This window comes from Fringilla coelebs (genome assembly GCF_963513975.1).
Source record: "Fringilla coelebs genome assembly, chromosome: 3".
Classification (NCBI taxonomy): Eukaryota; Metazoa; Chordata; class Aves; order Passeriformes; family Fringillidae; genus Fringilla; species Fringilla coelebs.
Genome location: NC_140030.1, coordinates 87,391,720 through 87,415,901, shown reverse-complemented (window position 1 = coordinate 87,415,901; position 24,182 = coordinate 87,391,720).

Sequence of the window (24,182 nt, the reverse complement as noted above, 5' to 3'; positions counted from 1 at the left end):
TGGTGTTTTGCTAGCTTGCATTATACCTCTTGCCAGTGAAATATTATTTTTGAACCAACTTGGGGTTGGATGGGTGTTGGAGGAAGCGTTTCGGACCCCAGCTCTTGGTCTTGAGACTGCAGTTTGCAGCTGCAGTAAAATATGTCACTGAAATGTAGGTGACACTTCATGTTACACTTCCATGGAGAGGGTGAAGGATGACTCCCATGACCATGTAGCTGTGATCTGCCTAGGTAAAGTGGGTGAATAGCAAGATGGGAAGGAGGTAAAGGAAGGACTGAGCTGGAAAGTGAGAAATGCATGGGAGGAACGGAGCTGATGTGCAGGAGAAGGAGAGGGAGCAGAGGACTGGAATATCAAACCAGCAGCAAAAATGCAGATTTGCATTGCAGCCATCCAAGAGGCAGAGCCAGGGCCCTGCTGAACATCCCCAGGGCAGTCCAGGGCTGGAGCCTGTGCTACCTCAGGTGAGGCAAGGGGCAATACTGCTCTCCCCTCCAGGGTGAGTCTGGGGATGAGACTGCACGGGCAAGGCGAGGGAGGTGTTTTGACAGCCTGTCAAATTGTGCTGTTGTTCTCCTAGTGACATTGCTATTGGATCAGGGTGGAATTTACTCCACACCTCAGGGTAGCAGGTGGCTTTTTGGTTGTCCTTCCTCAGGACCCTAGAAGAACACAGGCTTCTGAGGGTCATAAAGGCATTTTCCCTGGGATTTGTTAAGCATCTGTGGCTTATGATGAGAGCAGGAGGTGTAAGGCTGGTTTTTTGGGGCTTGTTTGTTTTTTTCCATGCTCCTGCATTTTCTGGCAGGTGGTTACCTGCAGTGGTCTCTCTGCAGTGCTCCCTGTACAGCACTTACTGAAGGGTTGTGGTGGGTGGGTCTGGAGCAGTCCTTGGGTGGTTGTGTGGTGAATGAACAGGTAATTTAATTTCAGCCTTACTAAGCAGTTTGTCCACTGACATCTCCCAGACAATAACTCCTAACTTAGCTTTTTTATCTTCTTCCCTTAGAACATAAAAAAGTAGAAGAGCAGAGAAGTAAAAAATATATGGAAGTCCTTGTAAACTCCTGTTTGGTGGTGATTGGTTCAGATTGCATTGTGCTTCAGCATTTCATTACTACTCTAATGCTTATCAAAGCATTCTGAGAAGTCCTTCAATGGACAGACAGTCTGCATGAGTGCAGAGGGTGATGCTTCCTCTCAGTGCCTTACTATCAATAGGATGCAAGCCCAAATGGCTCTGAGACTCTAGATTTTTGATTACAGGAGGTCCAGAATCCAAGCTCTTCAGCTCCTGGTGAGGAGAATGGGGAAGATGATACAGTGCCAGCTATCTGTGTTTTGCCTTGACATTAAAGGCAGTTCTGTGCCCAAGCTGCAGCAGACAAGCTGCAGTCCCTGCAGGCAGTGCACAGGCTGCAAAGACCTTTGTTGGTCATAGCACAAGCATCTCCTCCTCCTGCTGTAACCCACGGCTCCAGCTGGTGAGACAAGGCGTATGGCAGGCTGGGTGAGACTGATGGGTAAGGTTTCTGGTATCTTAGAACATGCTGGACAGTAATGCTTTCATTTTTAATCCTTTTATTATCCAAATAGCTCATTAAAAGGAAAGAGAGCCACTTAGCTTTTCTCACCTTTGCACAGTGGTAAGGACAGCTAGTTTGGAGGCAAGGGTTTTCCAAAATCCTTCTGCTTCTTTTGATGCTCAAAGAGGGGGCTGTGCACTTCTGAAAAGGCTGGCAGCCTGCTGTAGTACTGCCTGGTGGCATGGCTGGGAAGGGGTACCTTAAAGAAGCTCTTCCTTCTTTCTGGCTCAGGAGAGCTTTCCTTCTCTTTTGCTGTCAGTTGCTCAGAGGTCATCACTTGCATCATGTTCACATATGCTTCACTCTGAGCGGGTAAGCAGTGACAAAAGAGCTCGTCTCATTTTGACCCGAGTGATTCTCCCAAATCTGATGATGCCTGGAAGGAATGGATAAATAGCCATGACTGATTAAACAGCAGTGATGGCTCCAGCCCTTCATGTCATAGATATTTATTTACTGTTCTTAAATCCTGGTCCTGTTGATAGCTGGTGTGTTATCTAAACTCTTTCACAGGGGTTTGCCAAAGTCTGTAAGAGTCCATCTGAGAATTGCTGTGCTTGGGTCATTTTTTTAGACCAGAGGTGCAGTGAAGAAACAGCTTGTCCAGTTCTAAATATACTGTCCTTGACAGATGTGAAATAAGCCCACTGATTAAAATAACTCCCTAGTTCCCAGTTCAAGATTTTACTGTACACCATCAGTGTTTGGCTGCCCTTCTGATAAACTTGGAGAAAGACTGATTTCCATTTTCTTCCTTTCAAAAGGGAAGAAGTTGAAGGATTGTCATGCATCAGGAATGCACCGATTCTAAGAATTTCTAAACAAGACCCACTGCATTGTGAATGGCAGCAGGAGCCAGGATTTATAGGGAGATTACTTGGTTAAACATAGCCTGAAAGAATAAAAAATGAGCAGTCCAAAAAAGAAATTTGTTGAATATTTTGGCAGTGAAACAGAGTGGCTTAATTTATGAGCAATACCAAGCTATCTTTTTGCAAACAGATTTCTGAGTGATTTTTTTCTCAAATTGGAGGTGTAGCTCTTGGTGAGATGTGTGATTATAGTGACTGCTCATGAAACTCGATGGTACAATCTCTCCTGTTCTCTATATGGCCCAGGTGACTGCTTGGTGGAGCATCAGCTGCCATAGCAGGAGTGGTGGTGCTCTCTTGTCTTTGGCCCTTCTTTAATTGATGGCCAGAGAGGGTGGGAAGGAGGGCTGGCTGCAGGCATGCAGACCCTGAGGGTCCCTGCTGCAGAGGGGTGTAATGAACCACAGTTGAGCAGGGATGCCACAGGTCTCTGCTGAAGCTGAGGAGGTGTTTTGCAGGGAGGAGAGGGGATTGAAAGGCCTTTTGGTCCCTTTGTTGTGTCATGCAGTGCCAGAGACACAGTCCACTTGCCTCTCTAGGTGCCACCCCCAGTCATCCACTCATCTGGCTGGCATAGCCTTGGACAAGTGGCTGTGAGGCTTCAGAGGTGATGAGTCCCAGCCAGTGTGTGCAAAGGCTGTGGATGAAACAATTACTTCATTTGAATCTCTAAAATTTCTGCTATTGCCTGAAGTAAAATGCCTAATTTTCCTGTGATAATTTTTTTGTGTGCGTATGCTCTGGCATACATGTATGTGTAATCCAAGATCCCCACAAAACTGCTTTCCACTGGCAAAGCATACCATAGGTGCCAGTTCCTCTGAAATTTTCCATGTGGAATCTGCACCACTTTAATACTGCATATGTCTCCATGGGCTTTGTTTTTGTCCATGTGAAGCTGACTGTCTATAATGAAGTCATGAGTTATTTGCCTAAAATAAGAACCCAGACTTCAAAATAAGAAATCCAAAACCAAACCCACAGCTATTTTTTTCAAGTTCTAAAAAAAATCATATTTCCTTTTTAAATGAATCTCTCACCACTTAGTATGAACTTGCAATTCTGCAAAACACAGAGAGCTTTTATTAGCAGATGCTAAACCTGAAGTCAGTGGAACATCTAAGCAAGTGCTTAAAGGTGAGCGTGTGCTCAGGCACTTGCTAATTTAGGACAGAGCATTCAGTGTTTTCCTGAGTTGTATCTTATGTTTCAAAGGAAAAACCTTTGTTTAGCTGAATGGTTCATTTTTACTTTGCTATGTGCAGAGAGCTCAGGATAATCCCATTTGGAAAGAAGCAGAGAGGAGGGAAGATTACACTTGGGAAAAGCTATTTTCAGTACCTCTGTTTCTCTAACCCCATTTTCATAATTATGATCAGCTATTGCTGACAGACTGGTTCACAGAAATTAAACCCCTTTATAAGATACAAACAAGTCAATGAGGCCTGGAGTTGGACCCTACTTGAATATGAGTAAAATAAAGATCCCCTGTGGCTTTTAATTCCTTTTTATTTAGTTACTTAATTGAACCTGTACTGTTCTTCCTCTGTAATTGATTACCACACAGAAAAGGTAATGAAACAGAAAACTTTATTTTCTTTTCAGTGATCTTTATGGTTATCATGGAAATGTTTTTACTGCTTCCTTTTGGGACATAAAAGTTTTCAATATAAGCAAAAAGAAATCAATGTTAGTTGATTGAAGGCATTTACATGGCTGGAAAGTTAAAAGTGGGGGAGGTGTTTTGGTTTTTTTGGTCTGGGGTTTTTTTTGCCCTCTTCCCCCCCCCCAGCAGATCAGCTCAGATTTTTCAGAATGAGAATTAATCTGGCATTTTATTGTCCCTTTCTTTTATTTTCAAAGCTAAATCACATAGTTTGGGGACCTCATCCAAAACCCACTGAAGCCAAATGGGAATGGTTCCATCTAATTCAGTGGCTGTAGATCACACTGTAGCAGCACATATTGAAGACACATTTATAGATGTGTGCACACACAGAAGTGCCTCTCTGCTTTACATCCCATTTGTCAGAACTGGGATTAATTTCTGAGCAAGATAGGGAAGGAAAGTTTGGGGGATTTTCCTGGATTTAAAGATAAGCTGATGATAATTCTCAATTCAATAATGTCCTTTAAATCTCATTCTACTCATACTTGGCTCTGCTGCTTTAATTTGTAAAGCTTGGTTTTCTTCATTTTGTACATGTTACCCCTTCTCCTATTGTTCCTTTTTATTGGTGTGTCTCCCCTGCCTTTGGCAGGACAAGGGTCTCATGGACACAGTTCACTCATCCAGCTTCCCTTCCACATCGCCCTTCATGAAGCTGTGGGGATTTCTCAATGAGGCACAGAGCTGGCTCAGAGTTAAAGGACTCTAGCCTGAACATCCAAGGCAGTTGCCAGCTTTCCCCACTCCTTACCTTTGTGCAGACAGGTTTTTTTGCCTTGGAGCAATTTTAATAAGGGCTATGTAACAACATAGTGTTGGCATAGCATGAGCAACATTATTCCATCTGTTTCTGCAGAAAATGTAAAAACGTGTTAGTATAACATTAAGATATCAATTTTCAACCATTAAAAATCAGGCAACACTGAAGTTACAGACTGCTTCTCATAGCTATTTAGTGATTTCCCTTGCCTTTATTTTTTGGAACTCCAGTTTAGATGCCTTTAAAACTGTCTTGCGTTCAAAGAGTTTTGAGCACCCATCCTTGGGAAAACAAAGGCTCTCTTAGGTATTTCAGTCTGGGCAGGCAAAATTACTGCTTTCTGTTGACAGTGCTGCAGAGATGATATTTTAAAGAGTGTTTAGAATCTCATTGTAGAGGTGAAGGAGGATGGTTAAACAGTCATCTTAACTTCGATGAGAATTAACCTTACATTAGACAGAGGGCTTGAGCATGCTAACTTTTGCCAAACGTGCATGCTATTGTTCTGCCAAACTCAGGTTGGTATAAAAAGATTCCCTCAAAGGGAATATTCAGTGCTTTTCTGAATTGGAACCATAACACTTCTCTTTTATTTGATTTTTTTTGTGTGAATGATTACAAAGATACATCCGGCAGAGTTTTCACTAAACATCGCATTTTAAACAGTGACGACAGAATATCCTGTCAGTGCCATTGTGCTTATTTGTGCCAAAAGGCTCATTTTTAGGAGTTGTGCTGGTACAGTCAGGAAACAAAGTGAAGCAGCATGTGGCTTCCTGGCACTCGTGCCTGCTGAGAACAGCTTTCACTGTCAGTGCTGCAAACTCAAAACAATGCTCACAGGGAGATTGCCATCGATGTGGAACAGTACTGAGCAAAGGTGTGGTGCTGTACCAGCAAGTGATCGAGGAGCGAGCAAGAAGAGGCTCTTTCTATGGACAAGGAAGAGCTGGTTGGTGGCATGAGGGCTGGAGGCAGCCAGTGGAGTTGAAGACCCTAAGAGGAAGGAGCTGGCCAAAAAAGCGGGATGACAGCCCTGGATTTCAGGAGAGCAAAATGCTCCTCCGTAGTGGCGCATCCTCCCCTTCCCCCCTCTTTTCCAGACTACACTGGGATCTGAGAAATGCTGATTTGGCCTCAGCCTTGACAAAGAGCACCTGGGCTCTGCTCCTCTTGACCTTATCAGAAACACTTTCTGCTTCCAGAACTTGTGCTCTCTAACCAGTCCCTGCTTTTTCATTTTATGGACAGCCTTCAAAACTTTTTTTTTGTTTGCCTGATTGGCATTACATTCTTGCTCTCACACTTTCAAAGAAAACCTCTGGCCCGAAGTGCAGCCAGGATGAAACATGGTTGTGACTAAAGCCCACTCTCTTGCAGCCCTGTTAACAGCAATCCAAAAGGAGACCCTTTGAGCTCTCCTGGACAGCAAAGAGCCATGACCAGCAATCTCCTCCTGAGTGGGGCCTCAGGTTTGCTGCACTCAGAGGATTGCCAGACAAGGACAGATCCTGGGACCCACTCCTTGAGCCTCAACTCTTTCCCTATTGAGAAGATGCAAAGGCTTCCAAGGTATTTCTTTGAGGAGAATTTTTTAAAGATAGCCTGTACAGGCTCCTTATGTCTGTGTGCATGCAAGTGTGTGTATGCTACTTCAAATATGGGAGAACTGCTGCTCTCTTGGATTCCTAAGTATTTCAGATGATGTAAGTAAGTTAGGCCTGTAAGTAAGTTACTGTTGTGATACAGTACATCCCATATGGTTCCATTGTTCTTGAAGTGTTATGTTTAAGTTAAGTTAAGTTAAATGTTGTTAAGTTTAAGTGCTGCTAAGTTTAAATGCTGTTAAGTGACATCAGGCCTTTAGACCATATTCCTTTTTATCCTTACCCTTTCCATCCTTTTGTCACACACACACACACAGACATACAGGTTTTGGGTTATTTTGGTTTGGATTGATTGACTTGGGATTTTAGTTAGTTTATTTTCCTCAGTGGGCCTCAGCCTTTTAGTAAGTAGCAGGGTGAATCTTGCCAACAAAATTTGTTGTGCTGTTGCTTTTATGTCAAAGCTGTTTTTACTGATACCTTTGCCAATGATTCTTTATGTGATCTCATAACAGTCATTCAAAACAATCCCTTCAGAGATCTGCTTGGAAGACTCCTATGGAATATGGCTGCAGAGAGAAAAGGAGTCCAGGAGTGGTGAGTGCTCAGGAAAGGCCCTTCTGAAAGCACAGGCAATCAAGCAATAGTGGCAGGAAGCCTGTGTGCATGAGCAAGGAGTGCCAAACTGAATTCAGACATACAAGGGAAGTGTATGACATTGTAGAAAGCTACTAGCGTGATTAAACAAGATTTTTCCTTTGTAAATCCATGCTGACTGTTGCCAATCACATTCTTATCCTTCATGTGTTTGGAAATGCTTTTCAGGACAGTTGCCTCCATCAGCTCCCTAGAGACTAAGGTGAAGTCAACCAGTCTGTAGATCCTCAGTTTTTCCTTATTGCCATTCTTTAAGTTGGAGGAATATTATTTCTGCTCCAGTCATCAGCAGAAATTGTTTGAATTCAAGTGGCTGATTTCTAGAAAAGTATTTAAAATTTTCCGTAATATTAAATAGCCCAAGGCCTCTTTCACATATATCATTGGAGTGTTACTGTATTAAGTTCCTCCTAAAAAGAAATTCCATCTTTTTAATAGATATTACAGGTAAGTACACTTAACACAGAGCAACTGCAACTGAACATTATCACATCAGGTAATGTGTGTAGTACATGAAAAATAGCTTGTGTGTAGCTTATCCAAAATCTTTAAGGTAGCATGATGGTTCTGAAATTATTTTGGTGATGGTGGTGGTGGAAACGGGGGGAGTTGTTTTTTTACCCTTTTTATTTTCTTCTGAGTGTTTTATTTTTTCTGGGTATGAGGTGCTTGAGTGTGTCCAGGTTTGGGCAATGATGCTGGTGAAGGGTCAGGCATTGGAGCAAGCTGCCTGGGGAAGTGGTTGAGTCACCATCCCTGGAGGTATTCAAAAGAAGTGTAGGTGTGCTGCTTAGGGACATGCTTCAGACGTGGATTTGACAGTGCTGGGTTATGGTTGGACTTGATGATCTTAGATGCCTTTTCTACCTTCAATGATTCTACGAGTCTGTAATTTGCTGTGGGTGCTATAGTAAACCAAGTAAGAGAGAAAAGTGTAATTTTATGATGGATGCTGTGCTGTCTGATACAGCTGCTTGCAAAGAATCCAAGTGTGTGCTGAGAAGCTGCCTCTCTGTTCCTGCTCAGCACTTCTGTGAGCATGGCTCCACTTGTGCTCCCCAGCACTGAGTGAGCAGCACTGGCAGCATCCCCAGCAGCGCTGGGCTCACCCCTGAGCCCAGGGTGGGCCTGTTCTCCAGCCCTTGGCAGTGCTCCTCCCTGAGACAGCCTCTGGGCACCCTTCATATCCCCCCAACTGCTGGGGCTGGCTGCTCTCAAATCTGCCTTTTTTTTCATGAGGTGTGACTCATCAGAGTCATCAAGCAGCAACCTCGTAAATATGGCTTTTCTAGAGCCATGGAAACCACAAGATCCCATTACAAGCCGTTTCATTTTCAGTGACTAATGGAAGGTCACCAGTAATGAGACAAGAGGAAATTCTTAACTCTTTCTCAGGTTCCCTTTTTCCTCCTTAGTAAAAACAAAGTTTACTAGTAAATGAAATTCAGCTCAGATGGATATTCTTTGTACATGCTTTGCCAGTGCCTGGCTAGTTGACAGAAGACTGCCAAATGTCTGTTCAAGTTTCTAGGTTTTCCTGCAAAAAGCATTTGCTGCTTGTAGGATACTACTTCAAAGGTCTCAAAAGAGCTGCTTTTTTATTGTTTTCTTTTTCATTTCCATTTGTGATTTTATAGATCATGTAAGTGAATGTGGTAAGGAGCAAAGTGTCAGGGTTTCAGGCTGGATTCACAAGCAGATGAGCAGACCTTCATGACCAGACAATAGAGCAAGCTGGTGAAGTCAGTGTAGCCAAGTCCTGCAGTTAAAATTGCAGAGCTGGGAATCTGGAAGTCTCACTCATTAATTTAATTGCAGCATATGAAGAAATGAAGAGGCTAAGAGGGCAAACAGGCGCAGAAACACACATCTGAGCTTAAAAAAAAAAAATTAGCTGCATGTGCTGTGTGCCTTATTAATGTGATTCAACATAGGCTAGCTTTCAGACCTATGCAGAGATCTTGTAAAATTAATGTGAGCAGTATGCTGAAAAATAGAGATCTGAGACTCATAAGCAAGAGCTGGGGACTAAGCTTATGGCTGGCAGGATGGGCAGGGTAGGACTGTAAAGTGGAGGGCTGTAGAGCATCACATGCACTTTAATTATCATGTGCTTTTTAGTGTCTGTTGGGGTCCTGTTCAACTTAGAACCATTTTATAGATATGCAAGAGCCTGGGGTGTAATGGGCTCTGCCTTGTGCCTCATACTGAAGGAGAGCTATTGCTGGAGTCAGAAACTTACCCAGCCAAGGCTTCAGTAAGCAACACTGAAGTTGGCACAAGGGTGTGTGATACAATGCAAAGGATTGTGTGTCATATTTTTCTCCCTCATTTCCCTGTTTCCAGCTCGGTGCAGGCCTCAGGGATAACCGCAGGCAGGTCCTGGACTGGGCACCAGTGGCAACTTTTACCCCCTGCCTGTTGGCTACTGACTGAAATCAATTGCTCTACCTCAATTTACAGCAACAAATTATTTGGTCTTGCTGGAATCTGCTTGAGAAATGGCAGTTCTCCATTTTCCCACCTCATCAAATCTCCAAAGGCATCCCAAACTCACCCATGGCTTACCTCCATGGTAAGGGGCGAACAGAAGCTCTAAACTGCACAGGTAAGTGGGAGGATTTTTTTTTTTTTTTTTTGAGTTCTACATTTGCCTTTGTATAGGAAATTTCTAAAAATGGCCTCTAATTGCAGGAGAGGAGCTAAGCCTTAGGGACAAATAAGGACCTGTGCAGTTCCTCCTGGCCACAGTCTGCAGGAATTTAGGGAGCTGTGTAACCACAGTGATGACGCTTCTTCCTTACCTCAAGTGGCTGGTACCGTTATAGGATATTTTTTTTAACTTGGCCAAAAACTCTTCTGAAACTTTCTATACTGAAAGTATGAAGAGTGGCAAGGATTTTAAATCCAACCCCTGGACCTTACATGTCCTGATGTGGGAGAACCCCATAATTCAAAATGAGACATGGACTCCCCATTAGCCACCTGGTATTGCACCTGACCTCTAGGCCACCAAGTCCTTGCCAGAGAGTGTTGTCCCAGGTCTGAAAACCAAATCCCTTTTCCAAGCCAAGTGCCATGCCCATCTGGGGTCACCAAACTGTGAAGTCTTGTGGTGCTGTGGAAAAGCTGTGAGTCACAAATATAATTTCCTGCAGCATCACTGTGTGTGGGTTTCTGCTTAGGGCTATATAGAAACAAAGGCTGTGCCACCTCCAAGAACACACACAGTGAAATCAAGGGCTTATTCTCAGGTGGCTGCATCTTCAAAGAAGCTGACTAAATTAAAAGAGCACTGTCAGAATGTCTGAGTCCTTTGGAGGTCCAGCTCAGTCGTGCTGTTTGCTATCTCTGTACCTGTCACTTTGCTTTAGCTTCATCAAGTAAGGAAAGGCGATGAAAGAAATGAGCTCAAGTGACCCCGTGTGGGATAAATGGAATACACTGACAGAGTAGAGGCAAGGGCAAGCTTCCCTGACTACAGCAATATACAGCTGATGGATGTGATGAAGCACAAATGCTTCTGTCCTATGATTTTCTGGTGAATGAAAGGTGATGAGAGTTATTTCAGGCTTCTCTTTGTGAAGTCTTTCATAATGCAGATGGCTTCTGCATGCTTTTCAGTACCAGCACCTGAAGGTGTTTCTTCAGTACCAACACCTATTTAGGTGTTTCTTAGAAGCTTCAGAGAAAAGTATAAGAACATTTCAACATCAAAGTGATGACTAACACCATTCTCTTCCCTATATGCTGTTATTGATCCTCTTAATGGCCCTCATTTATTGACTTCCTTTTTGCTGTACCAGGTGATCATTGACTTACGAGTCTAGAGGTTATTTGGCTAAAGATGAATGCAGTTATACTTTTGTTGGCTTGTTTCTGTTGTCTTACTGACTGGTAATTTCACAGGAGAAAATCATCAGAGAAAGTAATTCTATCCTACACTGTGGCAGCAAGCCCTGAAGAGGCTGCCTCATTTCACTACAGAACTGAGACTTGGTCTGGGGATGCCCAAAAGAGGTGCCAGGCTGCTCCAGAGGTGGAAGTCATTCAAATGCAAGAATGAAAAGGGACATCAAGTTTCTATGAAATGGAGCTTAGATGCTGCAATCAGCTCTTTGCCTGCTGACAAAATCAATGTGATGTGCTGTGCAGGGAGCTGTATATCACAGTATCCATTCAAATGCACTTAGAGCAAATGCTGAGCATTTGAAGACTTAATGTTATACAACTTCTGTCAGGAGCAGAAATGGAGACACAGAGAATGTGAGTTGGATCTCTTCCTGGGACATTGATTTGGATTGAAACTCAAAAAAAAGAGAAATGGCCTCCCAATGATGGAGGATTTTGTGTTGAAATGAAGTGTGTGCAAGTATGTACATAAAGCATGGCAACAGATGGAAGATGATCAGATAAAAATATTGATTTGAAGACCCGGTAAAAATCTAGTTTTGGGCCTAGTTGTTTTACAGAAATGAAACACAGTAATCCAAAGACTATTTTAAACAGTTATTTCATAAAATCTTACCTTGCCTTGACCTTTTCAAACTTGCCACTAATGTAAAAATGTGGAAAATTAATTAATTAGGAGTCTCAATTCAAATTTCTCCTTGGCAATTTCAGGTAGGTCATGCGGCATGACTTTAGGGACTACTGCAATATAACACAAGCCTGGAGTTAATATATAAATCTTTGTGACATAATATCCCACAATTTAATGTAGATTGGCACTCATCAACTGCTACCTGAAGAGATGCTTTAATAGGCATTTGCTTAAGATCCTGAGGTTATCCTGGACATAAGCACCGGACAGGAGTGAACCAAAGCTGTTCTAAGATATTCAAGAAGCATACCCATTAAAGACTGCAGGTGTGCTCTGTCCATCTGTGCCTTGGCAGAACACAAAACTCAACATCACCTGAAGCTGACGTGGTGTAAGTGCTTGTTGGATGGACTGGCACATATGAGGTCATTTTGGCTTTCCCGGCAAACACCTGTCATACAACATGTACAATGGACTTGGACAGAGTTTTTAAATCTTGTGTAGTGCCAGGTGGAGAACAGACATAGAGATGTGCATGAGAAATGTATTTTTCGCTCTAGATGAGACTGTTGGACAAGAAAGAATTTTAACATTATCCTTTATTGAAGTTTTTGCTCTGAACGTAAGTGGATCCTGGAAACTAAAAAATCATACTCTCCACCTCTTTTTAAAAATAATAATTGAAAATAGTTTAACTGAAGACATTTGAGCACTGTTTTGGTACTGAGTATTAGAAGTATAGTTCTGCACTGAATCCCACTGCCTCTGTTTTGTTGGACAAACTGTGAGTGTAAACAGTGCAAAAAAAGAGTGTCCTCCCTTTTTTCAGAGGAGCATGGTTTCATCTCCTGCTTTTGCTTTACTGGCCAACAGCTGCATTCAGAGTGAACAAATCAGCTCAGACATAAGGACATGAAAATATCAAAACTGAGGTAAGTATCAATGTTCACAAAGTTTTTTGTAAAAAGCAGCCTGTGAGCATTCCCAGTGCTTCTGCTTACAGAAAGCCCTGTTTTGTGGGCTTCAAGGCCAAGGCAATGCATTTGTTGTTTGTTTCCTTGGCATTTAGGAGATTTTGGAATATCCTTCTGTTATTTTCTTGTTTATGTCTCTTGTTTCCTTTTGCCTCCCCAGGACCCCTGGGCAGAGCTGTCCTGTTCCTACAGGAGATCTCCACCCTCACTGTGGGGGGAAAGAGAGGGGCTGAGGGAAGCACCTGGTGGAAAGGAAACCTGAGCAGTGATACACTGAGGAAGATATTGCATTGAGTGGGAGGCCAGCAGGGCTTCTGGTGCCCTTTTAGCACTCACCTGCCACATTCCACTCACTTCTCTGCTTTTCCTCATGAGGAATCTGCTGCACAAGGACCAAGGTAAGAGAAGAGCCAGCTCTTAGTCACGTTGGAACAAAGGAAGATTAGAACTGGGCTTTACTGAAAAAATGGAGAAAGCCAAAGGTAGAGAGAAGGTAAAGACAGTAGAAGACATCCAGGTGCTGCCCTACTGACCAAGAAGCTCCTAAAGGTGTGAGCCGCACAATAAGGAAAGGCTTAGCAGTGGACAAAGGCTGCTAAAGAGCTGCATGTTCAGACTGAGATGGCCCAACAGTGTGCCTCCAGTCTTCTCTGGAGTTAACAATGGCCAAGAGCAGCGCTGGGCAGGACCCAGGCAGGGCTGTGTGCATCCTGCCTGAGACAGGCTATTGGATTCTCCTTGGAACTGGGCAGGGGGAGTCTGCCCTGGGAGCCTGTGTGTGTTGTAAACACCAGTGATGGCAGTGGTGTCTGTTCAGGGACTCTGAACGTGCCAAAGGCTCCAGGAATGTGCTCCCTGCTCAGAAGAGAGAGCGAGAGCACACAGTTACCAAGTGATCTCAGAGATGCTCCCAGCAGAATATCCTGGGCCTTCCTTGATTTGTCTTTTGACATGATTTACATCCTGTGTGTGAGTGGAAAAGTTGTTTCTCTGTTTAATTGCTATTTCTAATTTTGTCTGGGCTTTGTGAGTAAGACTCAGGCTCTTAGAGCTGAGCCTGGGCTCACAGCTCCTCTGCAGTGTTGCCCCACAGGCTTGACATAATGAGGAACACTAAACCCAGGTTTTCTTACCAAAGAAAAATGCCTCTTGGTGCATGTGTACAACCACAATTTTTCCTTTGTATTCCCTTGTGAGAGCCAAGCTGTGACTGCAGACTGACAGGTGATGTAGTAACCACTGGACTGCTGTCTGTGTGCAGGTGTGAAGCTGTCACTCTGTTGCTGTGGTGTTGATTCACACACTGTCATCAGATTGCTCCTGTCCCACCACCATTCCTTTCCATGAAAGCATGAGTGTTCTTCAAAACATATATGGGTTACAGAGAGGTGTGTGTGCATGTGTGCCAACCACTGCTTATGGGGTGCACAGCATCCTTTAAAAGGCAGGTCACACTTCAGAATTAATACTGAAAATCTTTTGTGGCAAGAAGTGATTAGAAGCATTGTTTTGTATAAATGCAGCTTATTCAGTAATTCACATTACTAAAAGTACTTACTTCCTTAAGACTCATATTTTTGATCTTATAGTAGTAGGTACAAAAGTAAACTGTCATTTTGTTGCATGGCCATTTCCAGTCCTCCAGCCTAATTTTTCTGGACCAGTATGGTCAATGGTACAAGGCAGGTGAACATGAGTGGATGGAGAAATAGGGGTGGGAGGGAATACGCAGGATATTAGCATTCCCTTGTCCCAGGCTCAGCCCTTGACAGGACTTGGGAGGGGCAAGTAAAACTCCAGGAAGAGTGGGTCTATGTTAATGGCAGATACTTTAATTTTCCAGCTCCAAACTGCACGCTGTGTTGTTATTTTTAAAACCTTGGAAGAGATGAATTGGGTCAAAAGAATTCAAAACCACACAATGTACTGATCTTTTGTTGGAGCCATTAGAAGTTGCCCATATACCACATAAGTTGAAGCAAATTCATTTTAGAGTTAGTCTGTCTCCTTTGAGCTTCCTGACTTGAGAAGTGAAAGATTTTAAGATGCCTTTCATGTTGGAGTGCTCTGAGACCTCATTTACCAATGCTTTTAATAAGGTTTTGATCTTCAAGAGAAAAGCTCAGTAGAAGGACAAGTAGTAAAGCCCAATCATCTCTCATTTTAATATTCAGTTATTTTATAGAAATGATCATAACAGCCAGTTCATTCTGCCTTGTCTCTATGGGTATTTGGTTTCAGAGGAGAAGGCTGCAGCCTGACAAGCAATGTAGTCTGTTTACTATTTGGTTTCTTCACAGGGATTGGATGTGGCAGCATCTTGTTGTCATGACTATTACTTGAGCCAGCTAGGAGGTTAAATATTCCACTGTGATGATTTTGATACTTGCATTGATCTCCTGTGGATTCGTAATTAAAGACATCACAAAACAAAACAAACCTCCCCCAAACAATGGCGTGTCTAAATCACTTACATATGTCTCTTGTTCCAAATTATGTATGGGTTTCTGTTTAATATCACTCTTGGCATGACAGAAACTATGCTGGTAACATTGTTGGTACTGTTAGCCTAGAATGTTTTCAATGACACCAAGTTTATTGGGACAGACTGTGAATTACTTGTCAGTTCTTGTGAAGTCAAAGCTTAATTGCTGATCAAATGTTTAAAATATGACTTGTATTAGCAATGGGTTTTGATATTAATTCTTTCTTGTGACCATTAGGCAGGAAGCCAAAGAACTGGCAGTGCTGCAGCTTGGAAGTCAACTCCTATTCTGGACTGAAATTCTCAAGTTCTTCATATTTTTTTTCCTTCCATTTTGGTGGGAATAACTGAAAATAACTTTAGGCCAATCTGAAATAGATTCCCCCCCTCCCTCTTTCTATTTTTCCTGGCCAGTTATTGAGCCAACCAATCAGTTATTATGCAGTTCTCTCTATTATGTTCCACATAAGTTCATAGTTCCTACCAGATTGTTCTCCATCACTCCACCTTCTTTCAATAGTCATGGACAAATGGTCACAGAATCCAAATATTTTTTTGTGGCTGTTTCTGCAAAAAAGCAGACTTTTACCTGTGAAACCATAGAAGATGAGAAAGTAAACCAAAGCAGAAATTTTTACTGAGCTCAGCTCCAAACATATTGTATTTTTCATATTAATCTATCCTTCTTTCCTGTTTTTTGGACATTATCAGCCCATCAATACCCTTCTTCTCTTCCTCTGACTTGCACAGGCCTCTCTATACAAGGTGGTGTGCAAACCTGTTAACCACACTCCACTGAAGTACTGTACAGTAGATAGGTCACCCCTGAGTGAGGGAAAGAGGAGGAGAGAGAGAGGTTTACTGTGGGAAGAGACACCCACAGCATTCTCCAGGAGCCCGCTGGTGATGCTTTCCACTCCATCAGCACCGAGGTCAGAACTTTCCTTCTGCATCTGTGGGTGAAAAAAAATAGATAGCAGTTAATCCAGGATGAATTCTATCAAATTCCCTTAACAGGGAGTCATGCACTCAGGACAGATGTTCCCAGCGCAGCAGACAAAGAGGTCATTTATCTGTTCACAGCCTCTTCAGACTCCTTGTTCAGCACCTTTTGCTTACCCTAAAAGCACCATGTGAAACCTTCTTGTTCCAGTGGCTGGGGAAGCAGCCTGACCTATGGCCTCTGTAGCTTCCCACTGCTGTGCTCAGCTTCTCAGCAAATTCCCAGCAGTAGCTGTCTGAAGATGTGCACCAGAGCAGGTCCATGCTTCGTGGCCAACAGGGTCTTTCTCCAAAGCAAATTCCTTTCTCCTTTTCCTGGCTAGATGTTCCCCTGAGCCCATTTCTTTACCTACACTGTCATTGCCTGGACTTTGTCTTCAAAGTTAATCTCATCAGTTAATGATCATACCAAGTTTGGAAAGCCCAAGTGCTAAAATTCATCTTTATTTCTTTTGTTTTCCCTCTGACACTCTCTCTAAGTCCAGATCATGGAATCTTTCTGCATCTCCTTCTGTAGCTTATTGTCTTGCATCCAAACAACTGGTCCCTGTTTTCAGCTCAGTTGCTGCCTGTTTAACTCCTATGTTGCTGGAAATAATGGAACAAGGGAGAATTAAAAACTGGTAATACTTCATGTCATAATTACAGAACTGGCTTTACGGGTGTTTGTAAAAGGCATTTTATACACATCTGGTCCACTGCTGCATTGTGTGTGAGCGTGTAGCACAGTGTTATCTTCTGGTAAGCAAAATCTCTCTTTCCTTCTTCCCTACATAGCTGTCAGTTGGATACAGACCCTCAGCCCCCCCCAGGTTCCTTTGTGTTTTCTCACCGGAAAATCAGAAAAAGCAGGAGCATGCCAAACATGGGTGAGTTTTGGGGATATGAAATTGTGCTATAAACTTCTATGGAGCTTGTGTGTAGTGTTAAAGGAGAGTTTTGCTTTTACAGTTTCTTTTTCCCACCCCCCAAGGTACCCATAATTAGGGTAACCTTTTACATGAGTTTTCACTCTTCAGATGTAAAGCCGTGTCAGACAAATACCAGGTCATTGCTCCAGGGCATGGGGTTTGGAGTTGGTTGTGCAAGGATCTTGTGAGCATAAGAACACAAACAGCTTCTGCTTTGGAAGCAGTCCAACCGTTTTGCTGGAAAAAAAAAATTAAAAACAATTTAGTCAAGCCATCAGGGTTAGTTCAAACCAAGTGGTTACAGTCTGGCAAAAAAAAATAACATGGTAGCAGGAAGTTCTTAGTACCAGGCTTCACCATATGAAAGAAACTGGTTATTCTGGAGTGCCTGAAAACATCCAACAGTAAGAGTCTCCCAAGGACAGAGAAGCAACAAAGCCCTCACTCTTTTGTGATAGCTTTGCTTCCTGAAGGACAGATCTATTTCCAACTGTGATGAGTTCAAGTAAACTGCTTCTGTGGCATCCAATGTAATATTTTCAGTGGGTGCAAATCAGTCTGGTTGCAGCTGCCCAAATTTTCTTTCCTGTATTTATTATGGCTGGCACTGGTGACACTCTGTGTTAAGGAGAAAACTCAGTGGAGCATAGCATGGCATTGCTTGTTCTCCTCATTTCTTAATTTTCCAGCCTGATAAATGTGGTAGATGAGATGCACACAACAATTACTATTAAGGTTTGCAGCTGGAGCAGCTTAGCAACAGAATTCCCCTGCAACCATGAAGACTCAAATCAGTCATGAAATCCCAAGGCAGCCTCTGTGTTGGTGTTTGAGGCAGCACAGGCCAGCTTGGGGGAGTGTTCCTCGCTGGTACTGCTGTGTCCTGGGTTGATCCCTCTCCAAATGCAAGTTTACCAGCACAGCTCTCGGCTGTCAGGCCCCCAACCAACTCCTGTGAATCTTGCACCTGCAGGGACATGCCTTAGGAAATATATCTTTTCTTCCACATCAGACATTTCCTTTTTTCAGATCATCACATTTCTTGCTTGTCTCCAATCTATTGAAACTCTCCCTTTCACTTTCCCCTCTTTGTTCTTCTCCATGCCCAGATGCTGCTTACGCTTGCTTTGTTGTCCTACGGAGAAAGACAACGCAGGACAAAAGGGCATTAAACAGTGAGATTTGCTGTCAGTGTTGTCAACCAGGCTGTGAACTCTCCAGGTTTCAGAAGATAACGAAGCATTTTGAATATGATGCTTGGATAGCTTAGATAGGAGGAGAACAGTTGCTTTATGGAGGCTTTTGACTTTTTTTCAGGTAGTTTACTTGACTCTCAGCTGTTGCTTTTCCATTCCCAGCAACTCCTGCCTCTGACTTCACTCTCAAACTTTCCTGTTTCGCCCATGCTGTTTGCTTGCTGGGGACAGGGCCTGTTTGTATTAACACCGGTTGGACAAGTTTGTTTTTTTCCAGGACATATGCCAGTTGGGACAGAATTCTTTAACCCCCTGAGTTAAAAACCAAAAGCCCTTCAAAGTGAGTAAACACAGTGGCCTTATCCCACCCCCAGACCCTTCTGCACACAGGGCACTTTAGTGAAACAGTCTCTTGTCAGACCAGCCATCCAGCCTGCCCATGTTTCTTTTCCACAAGCTTCACTTGTGGCCTTTTTCCATGCTCAGGGGCACAGCAAGTTCTCCAGACCCTCTTCAGCAGAACACTCCTGCCCTGCTGAATCCGCTCACACCCGTGAGCTGGCAGCTGCTCAGAAATTCAAACATCTGCTTTATTGAAAATGTTGAGGTGTTTTCTGGTGGGGAACAAAAGCTCACTATAGCTGTTCCTTTTGGCTCAGTGACCTTTTTATCCCCTAAGTGCAGTTTTGAACCTCAAGCACCTCCAGCATTTAGGAGAGTGCTAGAAGCCGCAAGAAAATGCAGTGTGGGCCCTGAAAACAACAGAAAAACAGATCGGGCTGTTCTTAAAAGACTGACCAAAACATCCTGGTGAGCCATGAAAGCACTAATGAGTCACACCCCAGGATGGGCTAAGTAGTAATAGAAAAAAGCTGCTTCTTTCAGTTCCCTGCTGGGACCAAAAAGTTGATTCTTCATTACTGACTTGTTTCTTTTCCCTCTTCAGTGAGTTACTAGCTGTAATTTATGATTAAATTATTCCTTTGGGAAATTATTCCTCATGGGGAAAAAATTATGAAAAGGAAAAGAGCTTTCCTCTTGCTTCCCCAGTCATCAAACCAACAAGAATAACATTCAGAAAATTCTGATATCATGAGATAGCCTAGCCTTCCCTTCTAATTTTGTTTGGCTGATTATTCTGAAAATGGATTGAGTGGCATCCTTGAGTCTTTCCCACTGAACATTAGCAAAAAGAAAGTTGTTTTACTATGAAGAGCAGCTTACATTTCATGGTGGCCTCTTGTCTTTGGCAAGAAGGATTCTGCCTCAACTTTTTCAGAAGGCAGCCTTGCATTGTTTATGATAAGCAGCCTACCAGGACATCTCTGTTTAAATGAAATTCTAGCAAAAATGTCCAGCTTCTGTGACCTGAATTCGGTGCTGGCTGTGCCTTATCCAGGCATATGGATGGATATGCCTTAGCCAGAGTAAAGGACTGTGATTTTGGAGCAAAATGTACTGAAAGATGAGATCAAGACAGAGTTCTGGCATCCATAGTCGTGGTCTTCTACATTTCAAGAAGTGCTGAGAGGAACACTGTTGTGACTGCATTCATGGTGGTGTATGTATGTGGGGGGCAGAGTTAAAGCTGGAAGGGTGAGTACTTTTACCAAAGAGCATTTAGAAAAAACATACAACAACCATAACCCTGCTGGAACTGGAGCTCCTTGGTAGGTAGGAATGTATTTGTGACTTTTGTTGATATGGTCAGCCATTTGTACCTGCAAGATACCTTCCTCCATCATCCACTGTTATGGGAAGCTGTTTTGCTGATCCAATGCAGAGAATGAAAACTTGCCTAACTTGGGGTCCAAGGGACCAGCCCAAGAGTGTGATTAGTGATCCTGCAACTGGCATATTTTAGTATGGTATTAGGGAAGATGAATGATGGCTGTGTTTGGGCAAATTGTTTCCATAATTTAAGAGAGAGAAAATCAGCTAATTGCTGATCCAGACTGTGTCATAAGCAATTTGAAAATTTCCTGTGGTTTCAGCTGAAAAGCATTTGGAATCAAGGAGAAAATGCATGTTGATGCACATTGGATTTTGGTGAGCATCTGCTTGAAAAAGCAGTGGTTCATGGTCATCCTGGCCCCATGGGGTCACCTAATAAAACAGTTCACAATTTATTGGCAAGTTTGGGGCAAGTTCAATCATTTTTTTCTACTTCAATTTAAAAAAAAAAACAAATTACAATATAATTACATGCACAGCAATAGTTCAGTCTGAGAGACTTCTTGAATGCCATTAGGAGACATATCGTATCCAAATGCTGCCAGTGTTAACTAAAACTTCAGAAGCCTGAGCCAAATGGAGAGACACAATTTTTCCTTCCTTCCTCCTTCTATTTTTCACTCTTTTCCTCATCACTGCAGCTAAAAATAATGTGCCCTGCTTGCCTCATTTGCTAACTAAAACATGTATACCTGCTTGTTAAACTGTAATTTTAGCTTCACTTTGATTGATAGCTTGAGTAGGAAAGGTTTGAATTTTTGTCTTGTACAGACACATTCAAATTGCATGGCAAGGCTGTTAAATGCTTTGCTTTTGTAGTCATCATGCAGACTGGAGCTTCCCCAGCGACTGGAAAAAGTTTAAATGAATTTAATGAATTTGGGGTTCATTCTCTTTTTCCCTAGTTTTTTAGTGAGGGCTTTAATAAAGCTGTGGCTGTTTTGGAAAGGGGAGCGCATACCTTCTGAGTGAAGCGGAGCCAGAGCTGCAGCTGCAGCTTTCTGCCTGTGTGTGCTGCTCATTGGGCTTGTGGAGCTGGTGGAGCAGGCTGCTGGGACTGCCAGGTGGGACAGCTCCACTGTTGTTGCTGGCCTGGGCCCAGTTTAATGCCTGGAGCTGAATGGGGGAGAGTCGTTGAAGAGGTGTTACTAGAAAAATGTTGCTTTAAAATGGGAGCCCTGAAAACCAATGGTTATGTTAATGTTTGTTCTAATTGTACACTCTGGAGCATCACCTCAGTACCCAAGGAGGCAGAGGCTTTCTGTTTTTAATGGCTTCCTGCCCACTTGTAGCCAGTGGGTCAAGTGCTCTGCCTGTCTGCCCATCACAAAGGGTCTGGATACTTGGCCAGCCATGCACCCACTGTCTGCTGTGGGCTGGTGTACCCAGGACTTTTGTGACTTCTAATGAGGTACTAATAGTGCTGTGACAGATGGTGTTTTTGCTTTGGTACAAATGGCAGGAACTGGTTTTTGAACTAGGGTCCAGTTCAGCCTGGATAGGTGTGGGGAACTATTTAGGTTCCTTTCTAAGAAGACCAGAAAACAGCAGAGAGAGAAAGGGATAAAAGGCAATAGCCAAGTGGTCCAGAGTGAGTCTGAAGCCGGTATTCTCTTACTGCTGTTTCTGAATCACTGATGCAGAGCAGCACTGGCAGCACAAAAATGGCTTTACTGGGTCAGGGTGATGCCCTGCAGGTGGCTGTGGCGAGTCCTGAATACTTCAAGAAGGTGCATCTACAGACATCCTTTCAGAAGAGGCTCATACCTCAGCGTCTGGACCATCCAGCAAACAATGGATCTGCCATCCATCAATGTACTCAATTTCAGGAACACAGCGTAAACTTCTCACCACCACAACATTTTGTGCACAATGATGACTAGAACTAATCCTGTTCCATTAGTCAGATACAGGAATGAGTTGTATATTTTCATAGTTGATTGTATGAAAAATTTTCTTTGGCTTTTTTTTAGATTTGCAGACAGAAACTGTTACCAGACACTCAGTGTTTTACCAGAGGGATGTTTTTTTAAAAATCAGCTTCTCCATTAGAGACAAACTTCCCAGTCTATCTCAGTCCACTTGAGATAAAACTAGCTAGGATATTGTAACCTCTTGTTAGCAATGTGGATATTAATGTCTTCAGATCTTAAAACCAGATTTGGAACAGAATATCTGTCCAAGCCTCATACTGTAAAAAACAGTTTTTAAAATTAAAAATGGTCTGAATGACTTTCACTGGACTAATACAGTTGAGCATCTCTATGTTAGAAAAACTAATTTGTTGCATCCTTTTTTTGTGTTTGATTTGGCTTTGTCCTTTTTGGGTATGCTTTTTTTTTTTTGTCTTTCAGTACATTTTGGTCCTCTCCAGCTGAACAGGTGATGTCTCCTTGAGTGTATCTTTAAATGCAACAATCATGCAAGTAAAGAAATCCTGGTTATAAGTGGGTGAAATCACAAGTCAGTTCATTTCCCTGCCCCCACTTCTTTGTAATCAGAAGATAAAGTCACTCCAGAAAATGCAGAGGAGGCTCTGCTATCCATGGCATGTCGTGCCTACAGTTAGCACACATTTTAAATCACAGTTCTGGAGTTTATTTATACAGCTAAATGTCATATGTTTAAAAATAATGAGTTTATTCAGAAAGAAAAATTCTCCTCAGAGTGATTAATTAATGGAGGGAGACTCATTCCCAGAGTAACAGCCAGCTAGAATTATTCCAGGCCTTCTCTTGAAGTCAATTACCTGTAGGAAAATCTGTTCAATCCACCAAGTTGGTCCAAGTTCAACAGCTTGAAATAATGAATGGGATATAGAAAGAAGCAGTAAATTTTTCCTAATTGCTTGTTCATCTCACTGTAACATGTCAGTCACATTCAAGGACAACAAAACTGTTTTGGGAGTTTAAAGATAAAAATAACAGGTTTTAGACAAATAGAGGCATAGATGTTTTTCACAGTGAAACAGGTTTTTCCTAACGTGTATGAGCCTTCCTAAAAAGAGATGTGACAGCGATGCTATTAAAATATGTGGGACTTAACAGTCAGTAGGATATTTGTTGACTCTTCAGCATCTTGCCTGTACTGAATTTAACACAAAAGAAAATGGTTGTGCCATAGAACACTATCATAAATTTGCAATCTTCAGAATCCTCACCTCAGCTTGCAGGCAGCTGCGAAGCAGTCAGGCTCACCTGGATGCTCTGGTCTCCCAAGAAAGCTTCCCTACTGGGTTTTTCCTGATTTTTCAGCTAATACATTTGTCTGGACCCCATATGAGCAGGATCAGATGATCTACAGCTACAGTGAACTGCTATGCTGGATGGTGACTACAGCTCAATATCCCTCCCAGTTTAGGTTTGCTCTTTGGCCCCAGCTTTCAGAGTTTCATAATGGAGTCATGGAGATATAAAAAAAATATTTCACAGTGAAACTTGGCAAAGTGGGAGCCAAGAAATTATTTTCCCTAGTAATTTTAAAAGCATCAACACAGTCAGTGTAAAGAAGCAGAGGATGGGGGAAATAACAGCATTTTAAAAGCTTGATGTCTCATGTTGATGTTCATGGGGAGATGACATTTGTCTTTTGTTCATGAAAAGATCTGAGATCTAATAATTTCAAAATATTAATGGCATACTACATAAGCAGCAAATGAATATATTGACTAAAGCTGGGACTCATCTTTTCCAGTGGATTCCTAACATGTCTAGTAAAAAGAAGAAATGTAATTGAAAGAATTTATACAGTTGACAGGCTGGAAGAGCTCTGGTGGAGATGCTCTTGTCTTGAAGTAAGTAAAATGCAATTATAAAACTTCTAAGTACAAGCTTACATAATGAACTCTCCTGATTCTTAGGGTAAACACACAGGTTTGGGGCTTGTTTTGGTTTTTGGGGTTTATTTTTGGATTTGTTTGAGGGGCTTTTTTGGTTTTTTTTTTTCATTGTAAGTACTGAAATTCTGACAGAAGCTGGAAGAGTTCACCCAGGAAATTCAAAGCTGTCCATGACCATGAGCTATCAGCTCATGCTCCTGGTTTGTTCTTCTACTTAAAAAAGTAAAATCTATGTCAGACTCAGAGTGACTTAAAATTGTTTGGAAGGAGCTGCTTTTGGTTGTACTGTCAGGTCATTTGAAGACATTTTCAATATCAATTTGAGGGCAGAGGCAAAGAGACGTT